The sequence below is a fragment of the Schistocerca serialis genome, chromosome 9 (genome assembly GCF_023864345.2).
Source record: "Schistocerca serialis cubense isolate TAMUIC-IGC-003099 chromosome 9, iqSchSeri2.2, whole genome shotgun sequence".
Taxonomy (NCBI): domain Eukaryota; kingdom Metazoa; phylum Arthropoda; class Insecta; order Orthoptera; family Acrididae; genus Schistocerca; species Schistocerca serialis.
Window position 1 is genome coordinate 417,436,028 of NC_064646.1, and position 17,720 is coordinate 417,453,747.

At 40.2% G+C, this 17,720-nt stretch overlaps 1 pseudogene; it reads right to left on the minus strand.

The window, feature by feature from the left end:
• LOC126419662 (protein HIRA-like) overlaps window positions 1-17,720 on the minus strand; it is a 356,219-nt pseudogene that overhangs the window by 187,694 nt on the left and 150,805 nt on the right.

Here is a 17,720-nt window from a genome sequence, read left to right on the forward strand (position 1 = left end):
ATGCTATGTAACTAAGAACATTCAACAATCTAAAGTTTTATTGTATTATAACAAATATTGTAATTTTGAAACTAAGTTACCTGTCATAGAATGTAGTCTTCATATGTAATCTTGGTGGAATATTTTCTTTGTGCAACGACTAAGAAATGCGCGCGCACACGAACAATATGAACTGCAATACTGTGCCGCGTGATCTAAATTTACGAAATAACGGCAGTGCCGTAGTTACACAGACGCTTCTGCGCATGCGCGCACTCTGTTTTGCCAACATAAGAACTTTTTCGGCGCACGCGCGTCATTCAAATTTTGTATATAATATACAGTATAATGTAAGTCATGTAAATAGTTGTAGATAACTTAGATTTTCTTGTGTCTTTAGGTGAATTGCTCGCCTGCAGGTGTGTCCTTTCGCCTCGCAATTCAGGGGGCAATATAAAGGCACATTTGCATGCCGAGCGTGAGTTTCCTCGGAAATGCGAGATATTAATTAAATAAATAATCAGTGACAAATAAATAAAGCCTATGGCACACAACTGCAGCGCTGTGTCGCTGATAAAACAAAAGCACAATTACGTTACTCGTATGTTCGATTAAGAAAAGAGAGCTCTGGTTGAAGTGGTGCGAGAAGCACGTATATTTTATTGACTGGCACACCGCCATATTTAATGTTATATAAGATCACTGCGAGTTGCAATCTTACTAGGCACTCGAATCTGTAAAGAATTTATATTTATGAAAGTAAGTAGAATTATTTAACTGTAGGCTTATTCGTTGAATATATCTGATTTAACTAACTGTGTAAACTTTTTATGTTTAGTAGACAGTCACCTCTGTACGACGTATTGACATGGCTGGCAAATTATTCTAATATTGAGATTTAGATTTGAGTCCGCACCTACCGCAGCAGTCTTTGGAAACGATTTAAATACGAAGTCCGATTATTTGAGTCTTATTTCACGGTCAACTACGAATAACATTACATTTACGAAAAAGCCATTGTCAAGCGTCTGATACCGAATAATTAAACGTCACGCAAATATTAAGTACAACCAATCACTATCATACAATAATACATAATTAATATTTTATTTTATTTTATTTTATTTATTTTATAAGCCCATGTGGTGTTTGCTAAAATGCCCGATAACTCAGGTGGGAAACCCAAGTGGGAATATAAATGGTTAAAAATTGGCATTCCATCAGGAAATGATGGACAGGTAAAACTTTGGTGCAATATGTATAAACTAGTGGGGGAGCACCACAAACAAATGACAATGGCTAAAAAGGAGCGCCCAATACACAACCTAGTGAAAATGACCTCCTCACAGCAGGAAGGCTGAGAGGTGGTCATCCAAGCTGCTGGGAGAGGGTTAATAACCTGTAGCTTATTCCCATGAAGGGAGGACCAGTGGCGATGCCAATGTGACACCACCTCCTGACAGACAGAAACACAGATACTATCGGAGGGAATACAAGAAATAGTGGGCTAAGGCACGAGGACTGCAGCCTTGGCAACAGTGTCAGCAGCCTCGTTTCCTATCAGACTGACATGACCAGGAACCTGTCTGCCATGATCAGGAACCCACATAAATAGCACAGTGAGCAAACGACAGTTTTCCTGGACCTGCTGCATTGAGGTATGGGCAGTGTATAGTGCACACAGGTTTTGAAGGGCTCTGAGAGAGTCTGAGCAGATGACGCAATTGAAAATGCTGTGTCGCCAGATGTACTCTGTGGCTTGATACGGGGCGAACAGCTCTGTTGTAAATACTGAGCAGTGATCTGGAAGTCAATACCGAAAAACTTCGAAACCAATGACGACGGCATACCCGACACCACAGTTAATCCGAGAGCCATGAGTGTACACAAAGGTACAGTCGCGAAGTTCCATGTGAAGGTTGTGAAATTGAAGGTGATAGAGCAAGGCTGGTGTAGTGTTCTTAGGAAGCGAGTGAAGGCCAAGGTGACCACAGGCTGCGGCATGAAGCCAAGGTGGTGGCGGGTTCACACCTACTGGGAAAGTTGCAGGGAGTGAGAAGTTAAGCTGCCGTAGTAAGAGGCGAAAGTGAGCTCCAGAAGGTAACAGAGAAGGTCACGCCCCATATGGCGATCAAAGGTGTCATCGAAGGAGGAGGTGTAGGATGGGTGGTCACACTTGGCAGACAAATGGCATGCATACCTACTGAGGAGAAAGTCACATTGGTAGGACAAGCACTAGGTCAGCAGCTACAGCATACAGATTCTCAATCGGGCTACTGTAAAAGTCACCAGTGGCCAAACAGATGCCACGATGGGGGATAGCATTGAGACAGCACAAGAGGGACAGATGTGCAGATGCATAAACAAAGTACCCATAGTCTAGTTTCAAATGGACAAAGGACTGATACAAATGGAGGCACGTGGTTCGATTGGCACCCCAGGAAGTACCATTGGGGACATGTAGGACATTGAGGGACCATGTACAGCAGGTTGCCAGGTAAGACACGTGGGAGGACCAAGAGTGTTTCCTATTGAGCATTAGCCCCAGGAATTTCGTAGTTTCAACAAACAGAAGAGCAAAAGGCCCAAGATGTAAAGAGGGTGGGATAAATCAATTGTGCTGCCAGAAATTCATACCAATGGTTTCGTCAGTGGAAAAATGAAAGCTATTGTTGACACTCCATGAGTAAAAGATGATCAAGACATCGCTGAAGACGCCACTCAATGAGACAGGTCCGAGAAGAACTGCAATAGATGCCAAAATTGTCAACAAAAAGGGAGCCGGAGATGACCAATGGGAGACAGGCCATTATAGGGTTAGTGACGATAGCAAGGAGGAGGATGCTAAGGGCGGAACCCTGAGACACATTGTTTTCCTGGATAAAGGTGTCCGACATGGCAGAACCCATACGGACCATGAAAACTCTGTCTCTTAAAAATTTCTTAGGGAAACGGAGCAGGCGGCCATGAAAGGCCCACAGGCAGAGAGTACAGAGGATACCAGTCCTACAGCAAGTGTCGTAGGCTTTCTCCAAATTGAAAAACATGGCCACAGTCTGGGATTTCCACAGAAAACCATTCCATGTCATGTGTGGACAAAGTGGTCAACTGCAGAATGGTGTGCTCAAAGTCCACACTGTGCAGTGGTTAGTAAATTGCGAGACTTGAGCCACCATACCAGCCAGCCATGAATCGTACATTCCATCATCTTGCAAGCACAGCTGGTGAGAGAGATGGGGCGGTAGCTAGAAGGATGGTGTTTGCCCTTACTGGGCTTAGTAATTGGTATCACAGTGGCTCCATACCAGTGTCTGGGAAATGTGCCGACTGCCCATATGCAGTTTTGAAGTAGACAAGTGCTTGTCTGCAAGAGAAAGGTGCTGTAGCATCTGAATGTGAAAAGCGTCTAACCCTGGGGCAAAGGATTAGATGAAGTTAGAGCATGATCTAGCTCCCTCATAGTAAAGGTGGCATTGTAGCACTCACAATTCTGAAAAGAGGATGATAACGCCCAAGCCTCCTCTGATTGTTTCTATAGAGAAAGGTAGTGTGACAGTGGGAAGAGCAAGAAATTTCCACAAAATGGCTGTCCAAGGTGTTGGAGATAGCAATAGGGTCCATGATGACATCATCAGCTGGTGTCAGGCCGGAAATTGGAGAATGAATCTTGGTCCCGAAGAGCCGCTGGAGGTTAGCCCACACAACAGGAAGGGAGTGGCACTGTTAAAAGAACTACTGAATGCAATCCAGCTAGCTTTTTGCTATCCTGAATAACACGATAACACTGTGCAAGCATCTGTTTATAATGAGCCCAGTTTGCCATCATAGGGTGACTGTCAAAAATGTGGAGAGTAAGTCTGTGCGCGAATCGCATCATGGCATGCCTCAGTCCACCAAGAAAGCAGGACACAGTGTGTTGAAGAGGAAGTGTGGGGATCTGCAGTGGTAAGGATAATGTTTGTAAGGTAGTCCGCCTGGTCAACCCAACTGGGGAAATGGTGTTTGCAGTAGGTCACCAGGGAGGAGTACAGCCACCTGTCGGCCTTAGTAAGCTGCCATTTGGGTGTGCATGCAGGTGGGATAGGTGTAAGAAAACAGACAGCACACGGGAAATGGTCACTCGAGTAGGTGTCAGAAAGAATGGATCACTCGAGAAAATGGGCAAGCTGGGCACTGCTGAAGAATAGGTCCAAATGGGAACAGGTGTGCGAGGAGTCAGAAAGGACTGTGGGTACTCGCATGTTAAGGCAGAAGAGGTTAAATTGATTACGAAGGTCTGCCAAGAGGACATATCCGACAGGTTCTTGGAGATGGTGCGCATTGCAGTCACCGAGAAGCAGAAATGGGTGAGGTATCTGCCCAATAAGCTGGAGGAATGCTGCCCTGGTGGCATCGAATGATGGAAGGATGTAAATGGATCGAAGGGAAAATGTCAGGTGAGAAGGAAAACTGCAACAGCTTGAAGACAGGCAGTCAGGGAGATGGGTTGACTATGAATGTCATCCCATATGAACAGAGTGTGACTCCCACATGAGGTGGAATGTCGATGTCAGGGGGAGGTCAAAACAGACTGTCAAGAAACACAAATGATGACACAATTTTGTTTCCTGAAGGCAGAGTACAAGGGGTCGCTGTGATTCTACAAGCAGCTGTAAATCCTCTTTGTTGGATCAAAGGCTGGAAATATTCCATTGGAGGAGAGTCATGAGGGGGAAAAAATGAAGGAGTGAACAGGGTTGCAAGATGAATAACCTACAGTACACACTTCGTTGTATCACTTTCATAAAGTAGTACAATACCATCCAGATACTGTCTATATTAAATTACTTTATCAAATGTGTATGGATGTATATCAAAACAATTGTTCTCTAGTTCAAAATGTCAGCCAAGATTGCCCTTGAACTCCGTAAGATTGGTAACAGTAATTGGGACCTGATGACCATTTTAGCCATTTAGTAATATAGGTACTGTTTCACACAATACGCAATAATTGTGCGTTAAATTAGTATGGCTAGATACCTAAGTGAGTAAGGCCTTAGAATCAATCCATTATCTTTTACAATGAAGTGAGAGTATTCATGAGTGACTGTTTGGAAACATATTTGATGTTCAGTTTCTTCTATCAGCTACTCAATATCATTGCTTATTCAGTTGTATTCCCACTAAGATTTTCCATTATTGTATGAAATCAGTACTAAAAAATTCATACAAATCAGAGCTTACCAATTTTTGTGTGATATTACTGACCACAAAAGATGGTAAATATTTATTTGGAGTGTTCAAAAAACCATTAACGCAGATATAATCACAGAAGTCAACTCTAACTATTATAAAAGCTGCAAAGAGCTTGTTTTAGATTAGTTGTCCATAGGAGCCTACCATTTCTGTTCAAAAATAAAGAAATGCAGAAACTTCATAGCGTACTTACAGAAGTAGTGAAGGTCAATGAATATAAGAACAATAGTGTCAAGAACATGTTTAAGTAGTTAAAAGAAAAGAAAGGACCATACTACAAACATAGAAAAAGAAGAAGCAGAAGAAAGAAGGCTCATGACAAAAAGTGCGCTCGCTCACACCAAATTGCTAATAGTTAAAAGTGAGTTTAGGCTTTGGTAATACAGAAAAATCAGAAGCAGGAATATGACATAAAAGCAGCGAGAGACTTAACAAATTTATGGGCAAGTATAAAATTAATTGTCAGGACTGCAACAAATTTTAAGTTGGAGAAACATGCAGAAATTTTGCTGTCCAATTTAAAAAGTACACGTATGAACGGAAATCCTTTCAGTAATCATCTGAGCTCCCTTAAACATAAAGTGGGACAATACATGGCAATTTAGAAATTTTACATAAAGGAACAAACAGGTATACTTTAAACATATTGCAAGGAATGGAAATCTTTGTTCACAGTAAGAGAGAGCCACAACACTCACTGAAAGAACGAAACATCACATTAAACTGGTATTTTGACATCTTTCAAGAAGGCAAATGTCGCAGACTTATGTTGGAGCTGATGCTTACCTATCTTCCATTGGTACCATTTCACCCACAAGAGGTATCATGTAGCCATGAGACCACTCTCAATATCCCAAGTAGTAAACATGGTACCATGAGATGACGAAGGCACTACTGTCCAACATTCCTGTTAATTTAAATATCTCAACCCCTCCCTATTTATACAAATAAAAAAAAGTTTTTATGACTGTGTAGTATTCTTATTTTAGGTACATTTAGCTTTTACATTCTGTTGCATAGCAGGTCTGACTCCTGGGGTGTACATACAAATTTTTGAAGTTGTGACTTGACACAGACGGCACATCATCAGAGCTGGCTCATATATGTCACAAGCAGTATCTGGGGCACAGAAGGAATTGTATTGAATCATATTATTCTTTTCTTTTCTTTTCTTTTCTTATATATAAGCTATATGTAAACTGAATGAATTACACATGCAGCCAAAAGCAAATTAATGGGTTGTTTTATGCAAGGATAATGTTTTGATACATTGTTCAATACCTGTATGAAACAAAGTAAGAAATATGCTCTTCAATTCATTAATTCATGTATCTTCATCTTTTTGTTTCAGAAAGTGGTAGCATACAGATGTATGCTTGGTTCTGTCGTACCAGCATCGTTAAAAATGTGTATTTTAACCATTCATTAAAATATTACGATAAATTATTAGCAAAAGAATATTTGCTCACACAGTTAAGAGTTCAAATCCTCTGTTCATCATTTCACTTGCCGCCAAGATCCTGCATCAAGAGATTCGGTGCAGACAACAATAATTCACACAGTATCCGAAAGAGCATTCCTTTATCTAGATGTCACAATCAAGGCTACACACAATGGAATTAATGTGAAGATCAACAATTTCAATGGTTGCAGTGGTTATCTGGTACCGCATACTACTGGAAGCAGCAGTATGTAATGCAAATTATGTCTATTGAATGTAATGATATTAAAGGTATGTTAATATTGTTAAAAGTTAAAGTTTACCCAAGATTATGCACATATTCATAAATTATCTTCAAAGCTTTTCCAATTATTCACACAATTATTAATCCATTTCCACATCTGCACACATACCTATTCAGAATGCACTGTTCCAGAAGACTAGGCACCACATTTCCACACTGAGCCGAGCCATAATTAATACATGCAAATAATGCAGTATGACAGCACCTAATGTGTTACTCTGTGAGTCTTGCAATATGGAGCCATAATATGTAACATCTAAGCTCAGCTTATTCAAGGCATTATTGCACTGAAGAAAAATATGAAGGCAAGGGGAACTGACAATAACTGAGACACCATGTTGGGAGCAAAGTCTGCTATCATCTCCAGATAATGAGAGCAAATGACCATATCACCAGCCTTGATGACATTATGTCCAGCTTAAATACGACCATTTCAGAAAGCCTCAGTCTCGATGTGTGGTGATCCCACCTGCATCTCTGATTACGATGGAATGACAGTCTCGCTATTTACAGGATGACTCAATTGGTGAATCGTAATGTGCTGACTGCTGCCAAAATAAGAGACCACATTCAGACAGCTGCCACTGCTGTATGGTCATTTCTGTGGTACAAGAAGATGTTGGCGAGTCTGAGGCTTCCCCTGGGGAAGGGTTATTCAAGTAACAGCAAATTACCACCTACAACATGTTGGGCAACACATTCTCAGATGTTTTTGGACTTCTGCCAGGACTGTGCCACCCAATGGGCACATCTCTCGCAAAGGTCTAAATTATTGTGCACAATGTGCTGCAATGTAGTTGATCTAATATTTAGAGTACCTTCAATGCCAATCAGTGTTTTCTTGGATCACTGCCACTGCTAGGTGACCAGGACAAGGTTCATCTTCAGGAGACTCCCAACCTCTTGAAAGCTTATGAAATCAATTTCCAGATTGGCCCTAGACTCACCGTAACAGTCAAGGTTGGAGATCTTCTGCATTCAACTTCTTTTTTTGGCCACTGCATGAAAATTGTGGCACGATAGAACCATCTCGCACTGTGTCAGACTCGCTCAGCACTGCATGCATCTTCATTCACCTTCACAACATGGTTTGAAGTCCAGTGGTGGGGGAACTGTTGGGCACATGCTCCAAGGTCAAAAAACAATGCACTTTCAAACTGAAATAATCCAACTGTTGTGAGACTTCCAGTTTCAGAGCTGCTAAAAAACTTTCTGCAAAGCCCTCATAGTACCGTCTTCCTGGCAGTACACTGTGCTGCTGATCTGTGCCTAGGCTTCCTCCTTTAGAATGTCTGCCATTCGTGATATCCTGTTGGCACCTGCTTAAGTGCACAATCATCTTTGAGAGTGCTGGGGTGCACCACACTAATTGCCAGTGAGCCAAAGTAGGCTTGCGCCTACAGATTCCTATTCCAGTTTCCTGCCTGACATGGCCACTGGGTCCTGACCTACACAATGGCTGTAATCAAGAAAGCTGTGTGCCTGCATTCCTTGTTGCACTCTGGTATGTTACTCAGCAGGTCTTCCACACCACCAGACAAGACAATCAGTACTGTAAACTCACAAGTAATAAACATGTTTCCAGACACTGCTGTTTCAGTGACGCCTTAGGATGCATGACAGCCACCTCATCCAGTTCCCGAGGTTGACCACCTGCACCACTAGTGTGACCACCTCACATATTTAGCTTCCATGACCATTATAAATCCTGATCCAAGAGGTAACTGCTACAATACTTAAAAACACTGCTGCTTTTCATGAAATTGTGTCATATTTTAAAGTGGTTCCACTGCCATACTAGTTCACAGAATATTTTATTACATTTATATATTTTGTTTATTTTATAGAATATGACTGTATACCTAATACTAAAACTTTAGATTCTACATTTGAAAGCATTTCTGTTCTAATGCCATTTAACAACCACAGCTAGTTTTACTTCAAGCACCCTAAATTACTAACAGTGACACTAGTCCATGATACTCCTGTACACTAGAATTTTTGCTAAGTTATTTTGTTTTTGCTGTCCTTTTAATACAGTATGTCTCACTTCTATGTACAGGATGGTCCAGGAGGACATCTTTGCTACTTTGAAACATCTCTCCTATTGAATAAGGCTCATAGCTCTTAAGGTACACATTTTAGAACCCATGCCTACTGGACATTTTTTATTGTTTTGGTCCACACTATCACTTCTCAAAATATGGAAAGCAAAGAGTTTGCAGTAGAAGATATTTGTTTTACAGTATTGAAAATAATCAAATGCTCACAGCTCTTCAAGATATGCATCTTTGAGCCCATGTTTACTTGACCTTTTTTGCTTCTAATGATAGTTCTCATCATATTCCCGAATATTTTGTGCTATGTAAGATAACCATTTCACATTGCCCCAGTTTCTGAAGATTTGTGTTTGTGTGTGTGTTTTATGCTAACAGATCCATGTAACTAACTTGGAAACAGCAGCACTTTAAACAAAATACATTGCTATTGAAGGGGGGAAATTAAATGGAACAAATTATGACAGTTACAATATGCACAAAACCCAATATTACATGATTTTCTCTGCAAGATATTGCTGACAAAATTTTTATAACACACAACTTTGGCTCACAATTGTTACTGTATAGCAGTGGTTTGGAATAATGAACTCCTCTTTCAAAGCACCCTCTTCCTCCTGTAAAGTTCTTATTTATGACAACTGGAATAAACATTGTTCGGAATATGATTATCAGTGGCAGGGGTAAAACACAGGGAGCGAAAAGCTATTTACAATTTGTACAGAAAGCAGATGGCAGTTATAAGAGTCGAGGGACATCAAAGGGAAGCAGTGGTTGGGAAGGGAGTGAGACACGGTTGTAGCCTCTCCCCGATGTTATTCAATCTCTATATTCAGCAAGCAGAGAAGGAATCAAAAGAAAAATTCAGAGAAGGTATTAAAATCCATGGAGAAGAAATAAAAACTTTGAGGTTCGCCGATGACATTGTAATTCTGTCAGAGACAGAAAAGGACTTGGAAGAGCAGCTGAACGGAATGGAAAGTGTCTTGAAAGGAGGGTATAAGATGAACATCAACAAAAGCAAAATGAGGATAATGGAATGTAGTCGAATTAAGTCGGGTGATGCTGGGGGAATTAGATTAGGAAATGAGACACTTAAAGTAGTAAAGGAGTTTTGCTATTTGGGGAGCAAAATATCTGATGATGGTTGAAGTAGAGAGGATATAAAATGTAGACTGGCAACGGCAAGAAAAGCGTTTCTGAAGAAGAGAAATTTGTTAACATCGAGTATAGATTTAAGTGTCAGGAAGTCGTTTCTGAAAATATTTGTATGGAGTGTAGCCATGTATGGAAGTGAAACATGGACGATAACTAGTTTGGACAAGAAGAGAATAGAAGCTTTCGAAATGTGGTGCTACAGAAGAATGCTGAAGATTAGATGGGTAGATCACATAACTAATGTGGAAGTACTGAATAGGATTGGGGAGAGGAGAAGTTTGTGGCACAACTTGAGTAGAAGAAGGGATCAGTTGGTAGGACATGTTCTGAGGCATCAAGGGATCACCAATTTGGTATTGGAGGGCAGCATGGACGGTAAAAATCGTAGAGGGAGACCAAGAGATGAATACACCAAACAGATACAGGATGTAGGTTGCAGTAGGTACTGGGAGATGAAGAGACTCAGTCTTAGGACTGAAGACCACAACAACAACAAAGATTATCTGAAGTGTTAAACTAAACCATTTTGCAAACAACATTTGTATACCATCAAAAATTCTCAAAAATATACCTTAAATCACATAGATGGACAAAGAAATTAGGGGTAACAGTTTGTTTGCATGAGGATATCACGTGCAACATTTGTAGAAACACAAAGATAGTATACAACTGATGATACAGTATGAATTCGTGTTCCCAAGTCTTTCACTAAAATTCAAACCATAATGTAAAAACGAGAAAAGTGACAGTAAAACATATTATTTACAAATGGAGAGATTATGGGTAATTAGCCAACTTTTTCTTACAAATTATGAAGATTTTCACTTTCTAGAAAGATATCAAATTTTTAAGTAATAGTGCCCTTAAAATTATATCATAAATTATTATCTAACTGATTTGTAATAAACCAAAGTTCTAATCTTGCTGAGGAATGGTAGAATGTCATCATCGAGCACTTTGTGAAATGGTAAGTATATAAGTGCACTGTTAAATATGAATTATGCAGCAGCTCGTCGTCTTGTGGATAGCATTGCTCCCTCTGGATCAGGGGGTCCCGGGTTCGATTCCCGGCTGGGTTGGGGATTTTCCTGCCTGGGGACTGGGTGTTTGTGTTGTCCTCATCATTTGATCATCATCACATGTGACTATGGATAGATTGCACTGTGTAAAAAAATTGGACTGTGTAAAAATTGGGACTCTGTATAGGCGCTGATGACCGCGCAGTTGAGTGCGCCAAAAAACCAATCATCATCATCATCATCATAATCATCATCATCGTAAGTGTGAATTATACTACTTTTCTTTGCATTCTGGTTGTAATTACACTCATGTTCACAAATTAAGGATAATTGCAGAATGTGGTGCCCCACAACATAGCACTACACAAAACTGGCACTAATAGCATAGGCACATAGGGAACACACACGACACAGATCTGCAAGTCCACAGTACTGGTGATAAGTTGAGAAAACCGACCCGAAACACATGTGCTACTAGACGCCACTGTTTCCTGTGCATGTACCCCGATATCAGTATGGGATATGATCACCATGCACACGTACTCAGGCTGCACAACAGGTTGGCGTACTCTCGATCAGGTAGTCGAGCAACTGCTGGAGTATAGCCTCCCATTCCTGCACCAGTGCCTGTCATGGCTCCTGAAGTGTCATAGGGGTTTGAAGACGTGCAGCCATACTTCGACCAAGAGCATCCCAGATGTGCTTGATGTTGGAACAGGCAGGCCACTCCATTCGCCTGATATCTTCTGTTTCAAGGTACTCCTCCATGACGGTAGCTCGGTGAGGCCATGCATTATCATCCATCAGGAGGAAGGTGGGACCCACTGCACCCCTGAAAAGGCAGACGTACTGGTCCAAACTGACGTCCCGATACACCTGACCTGTTACAGTTTCTCTGTAAAGACATGCAGGGGTTACGTGCACCAATCATAATCCCACCCTACCATCAAACCATGACCTCCATACATGTCCCTTTCAGGGACATTAAGGAGTTGGTATCTGGTTCTTGCTTCACACCAGATGAAAACCCAGTGGGAATCACTGTTCAGACTACACGTGTACTCGTCCATGAACATAGCCTCGGACCACTGTTTCAATGACCATGTACTGTGTTCTTGATATCAGGGTTTACGAGCACTCCTGTGACCAGGGGTCAGTGGACTGCACCTTGCAGGTCTAGGGGAAAATAAACCATGCCTGTTCAGTCATCTATAAACTGTGTGTCTGAAGACAACTGTTCCAGTGGCTGCAGTAAGGTGCCGAGCAAGGCTACCTGCAGTACTTCGCAGCTATCTGTGGGCACTGATGGTGAGATATCAGTCTTCTTGTGGTGATATACACTGTGGACATCCCGTACTGTAGAACCTGGACACATTTCCTGTCTACTGGAATCATTGCCATAATTGTGAGATCACACTTTGTGGCACACAGAAGGCCTGTGCTACAACCTGCTGTGTTTGACCAGACTGCAGTCGCCCTAGTATTCTACCCCTCATAATGTCATCAATATGTGCTCTTTGAGCCATTTTCAACACACAGTCACCATTAGCATGTCTGAAAACGTCTGCACACCTACTCGCTGCACCGTACTATGACATGCACCAACGCACCTCTGCGTATGTGAACTCCTGCCAGCACCACCGGGTGACGACCACAGGTCAAATGCACTACACGGTCATACCCTGAGGTGATTTAAACCTGCAAATCGCTCACCAGAGCATTGTTTCTCCACACACGCACGCGTGATTGTGTGTGTGTGTGTGTGTGTGTGTGTGTGTGTGTGTGTGTGTGTGTGTGTGTGTGTGTGTGTGTGTAAAAAATATTCCTGAAGACCCCTGAACGTCTTACACTTACTAAGTCAGTTATTTGTCAATGACGATTTCTGAGTTGTGATAATAGTCTGAAGAAGCTTCAAGCCCAAGGAATACAGTGTAGGAGACAAGATGTGTCAACCAATCCTTAATAGTCTGTCGAAACTGGATGTATCACCCAACACTTTATAGTTTCTCAATATTGGTAAATGACACATGGCTCTACTCTGGTTTTTATCACAGAAAGCGACACATTCCTCTGATTTGTGACTTTTTAATGTTTAGTCGAGTCATGATAACTATGAGCAATTCACAAGTAAATTTACTCTCAGACAATGAAAAGACAGCATCAATGTTTTGCCATCACAAAGATAGGATGGAGTTCTTCACATGGAACCCTGCCTCAGAATCTCCACAACAACTCACTGTATTTACTCGAATCTAAGCCGCACTCGAATCTGAGCCGCACCTGAAAAATGAGAGTCAAAATGAAGGAAAAAAAAAAAAATTTCGCGAATCTAAGCCGCACCTGAAATTTGAGACTCGAAATTCAAGGGGAGAGAGAAGTTTTAGGCTGCAACTCCAATTCGAAACAAAGTTGATCCATTGTAATATGAGACACAATTTAGATCGAATGAATGACGGTACAGCTACAGCAGTTTGGTTCGAGTCGTAAGCTTAGCAGTTAAGCTTTACCAGGTAGCCATTGTTACGCATCAGGTGCTCCATCCGTATTTATACGGGTACTCTTCCTTTATCGCGTACTTTGTCTGGTTTAAATTGATTGCTTGTTTTTCTTTGATCTGATAAGTGCCATTCTCTTTGTTATAGGTGTTTACGTCAGTCACTCTAAGCTGAAAATGCATTACTATACTGTGTCATGCAGTGTTTGTCGCATTCTGATAATGTGGCTTGGCTTGCTTTTGTGCACACTACCGCCACTTACAATTTAAAAAAAAAGAGAGAGGAATTGTCTCATTAGCGAAACAATGGCAAGAGACTGCTATTTGTTGTTACTTACACTGCTGCTTTCTTTGATAATGATCAACAAGAATCAAATAATAGACAGCGTATGATAGAAGGTATTCTGAACGAGAGTTTAGCAAAAATTTTTCTCTGTTTGAAAATCTTAGCAGACACCTCTTTAGTACATTACACTCTGCACTGAAATTAGAGTCATCTTAGATTTAAAAATCTAGTCAATTGCTGTGCTTCATTTCTGACTGTATCACTATTAGGCATAAGAATAATACGAATATAAACATGACATGATATGTATATTCTTCCGCATTTGCTGTTGTCTCACTCTAGTTTCGTAGTTTATTAAGCAGACAGGATTTAAATGAGTTAGCAGCAAACATGAAAGAATACATGGCGAAATGTTTATATTCATATTATTCTCATGGTGAAGAGAATACTGCATGTGATTCACAATTCATAAAAGTTCCTATAAGGAACCATCTCTTCTCACAGGTAGGATAAAATTCAGAACGTAGAGTTGGCCATATTTTGTCAAACATCCCAAATAGTCTTGACAGTCGGATTTTCGTAATACATTGAAATGCTGCTACATTCGAAGATGGACAATACGGAATTTGTATTTACTTCGTTGGATAACATATGAAAATGCAGTGGTCGAAGGTGCTCATCTTCCACCTTTTTTTTTTTGCAGTGTGTTTGGCGCCAGTATTGATCTTTGTGCCTCCAAAGCATGCCTGTGTAGTGCTACATATATCCGACGGCAGAATTTAGTTGTGGCGGCAACTACCAACATTTTTCAGAACTTCGGCGTACTTTGCACTCAATTCTAAGCCGCAGGTGGTTTTTTGGATTACAAAAACCGGAAAAAAAGTGCAGCTTAGATTCGAGTAAATACGGTACATCTCTGCCCTGAAGAAGTTTTCACACTCTATATTAGCACAAAAGACTCACTTTTTCCCTCACTAGAACACATCTACACAGGAATTATGTGATCTTATTTGTGTTTTCAAAGCAGATAGTAGATGAATTGGAGACATAAATTTGGTTAATGTCAGCTCACGTGGCACCAAAACACTATAGTATTTCAAGTGCAAACTCTCTTTTACTTTAGTTAGGAGTACGATAAGTGCTTCAACAAATCTGACTTTTGTTATTTAGGGGTTTTATCACTCTCTTAACAACTCTAACTTCATTATTTTTTGTTGAGTTAATGGAGAGACATAAGTCATTAATAATGGCACCTTGAACACAAAGTAAGGGAAGCAGAACAGTTGACAGCAACTGTAGCAACTTTTGACACAACTGTGCATCTTCTATGAGACCTTGGAGCTCATTCTTAGGGTTCTGTACCGTAATTGGTAGAAACAGAATTCTAAGAGGAGCATTTTGTTGTCCAGCTGTCTGTTAAAACCCCCCTCCTCTCAGGAACAATTAGATGTATCATGTTGAAATTTTATGTCAAATACTAAGGTCTATGGATCCTCCTCTCCTTGACACAGCTAAGAAGAACCAAGAACAAGCAAGCACTCACAAAGAGACTGTGCAAAATGTAACCTCCAACATGTGCAATCCAGTTGTGCAGATTAACTGAGAGTACAGTGAGTGAAAAATTAACCAACACTGAGTCTTTAACCAAATGAATGTCAGACAGTCTATATTACTCCCATCAAAATAATGAGCCCTGACATTGCTTGGATTCTGAGGAACAGTACATTGTGTGTTTTAAATAGTTTTGGTATGCACTAAATGACTAATATTTACCCATGCACATTACAATACAATGAGTTACAGCTAGTACTTGTTACTGAATATCAAATGTTTTTTGGAATACTGAACTCCCCTTAAATAGCCCCCATTTCCTCCTGTAAAGCTCTTATTTAAGACACAAGTGGAATAAACATACCTAATTACATATACGATTATCTTATATGTTTAACTAAACCATTTTTTGGGTAAAAACTTATTTCATGTTCTTCATTTAGTTATAATTTCAATTAACAAATAATATACTTAGAAAATAGTCTTAAGATTGTTCTCAGCCAATCCTCTGCATCTGTAATGAAATATTAATGTGATGCTACGGTACCTGTTATCAAATCAAGAAAATGGAGCATAGCATCTTGGCACGCAATAGCAATAACTTGGTTATTGGCAGCTACTCCAGCTGCCAGAGAACCCAACACAGCCTCCCAGTCTGGTGGCTGTTCAGTGTCTGCTACACTGCACACACAGACCCATGTCAGTGGACCATGTGGAGTGTTGAGAGCACCATTCGATACTTCTAATCGTTTACGCCCTCCCAACAGCTGGAAACATAATTGTTAGGTACAGTACAAATAATTAAATGGAATTAAATCTTTATCTCAGACATATGAAAATGCGAATTTATGAACGCTTTTCAATGAAAGAGAGATTAAATTAGCAAATTGGGTGTAGAATGAAATTTTGTTTACGATTTCAAGAGTGATGCAGTAAATTCCTTACCAAAAAGATTGAATTACAGGGGAAACTGCTTGAAACAATAAATATGCAGCATTTAAGGATAAAACAGGACCCTCAATTTTTACACAGAAGTAACTCCATTCTAATTACAAACAATGATTAAATGAGTAAACTCACTATGCTGACTCACATGAAAAATACAAGTATTGTGTACTTAGGCTTTACCACATTAAGCAGCACATATTTCCTGTATTTATCGGCTGAACAGACCATAGCATCCATTAAAAAATGGTTCAAATAATGGATTTGTAGGATGTTGACTAGTGATTTTGGCAAACTGCTCACAGATCCCAATGATTCCCTCACTGCCTTAAAGGGTTCATGACTTTTTCCATGTCTCACATGTAAGTGCTATAGAGACAGAACTTTTAGCAATAGGTGAATATGTTAGACCATATTTGATAAATAGTCGCATGTTAGAGGAGACAGACAATCTAAGATCGTCATTCCCTTGACACAGTCCCTTATTTCTTTAAATATTTCCATGAGTGCCTATTGGGGATCACCTGTTAATACATTATTAGCAATGGTCCCCATATTATATGTTTACCCCACACAGCCACTCCCTTGCTCCTTTTAAATAAACATCTTTATGCCTCAGTTCTATGTGAAGTATTGGTGTGAAAGTACTGAGTCTCTTCTTAATTTGATGATACACCATTTGCCTTTAATCACCTGTTAATGTTATCAGATATTCCATAGGTTGCCTTTTCCCTCAAGGCAATGGCACAATAAAAATTCCTATACTTGCATCCTCAGCAAAATTTTATATGTGTTTAAGAAACAACAAAGGTCCAAAAATAGAACTCAGTGCTACACCATACCTAACAGCTTCAAATTCTAAGTGGTTATTATTATGTGATGAATGTGGATGTAATACACACAGCTTACTTTTCCTACAGATACCATGTAAGTGTGCTCTTGAGAGAAATTTTGGAATGAACCACAAATATGTTGCACTCAAGGTCAGTACACAAAGGCTTGGGCATCCGTGTTCGTTATGAAGTCACCATGTAGGGGCTAAAGCTGATGAAACACTGTAATTTTGTTAATGGAGTAAGCAGTTCCTTCTGGACACTCAGTGCCACTTTTGGGGGCATATTTTTGAACCAGGAACTGCATTTTTATGTCTACAAATAAATTATGTACATTATACACTGGGCCAACAGTGTTATTTATTTAGAGGAAAATCACGTCTTCCCAAACACTACAGGTATAATGTAAAAACTATAG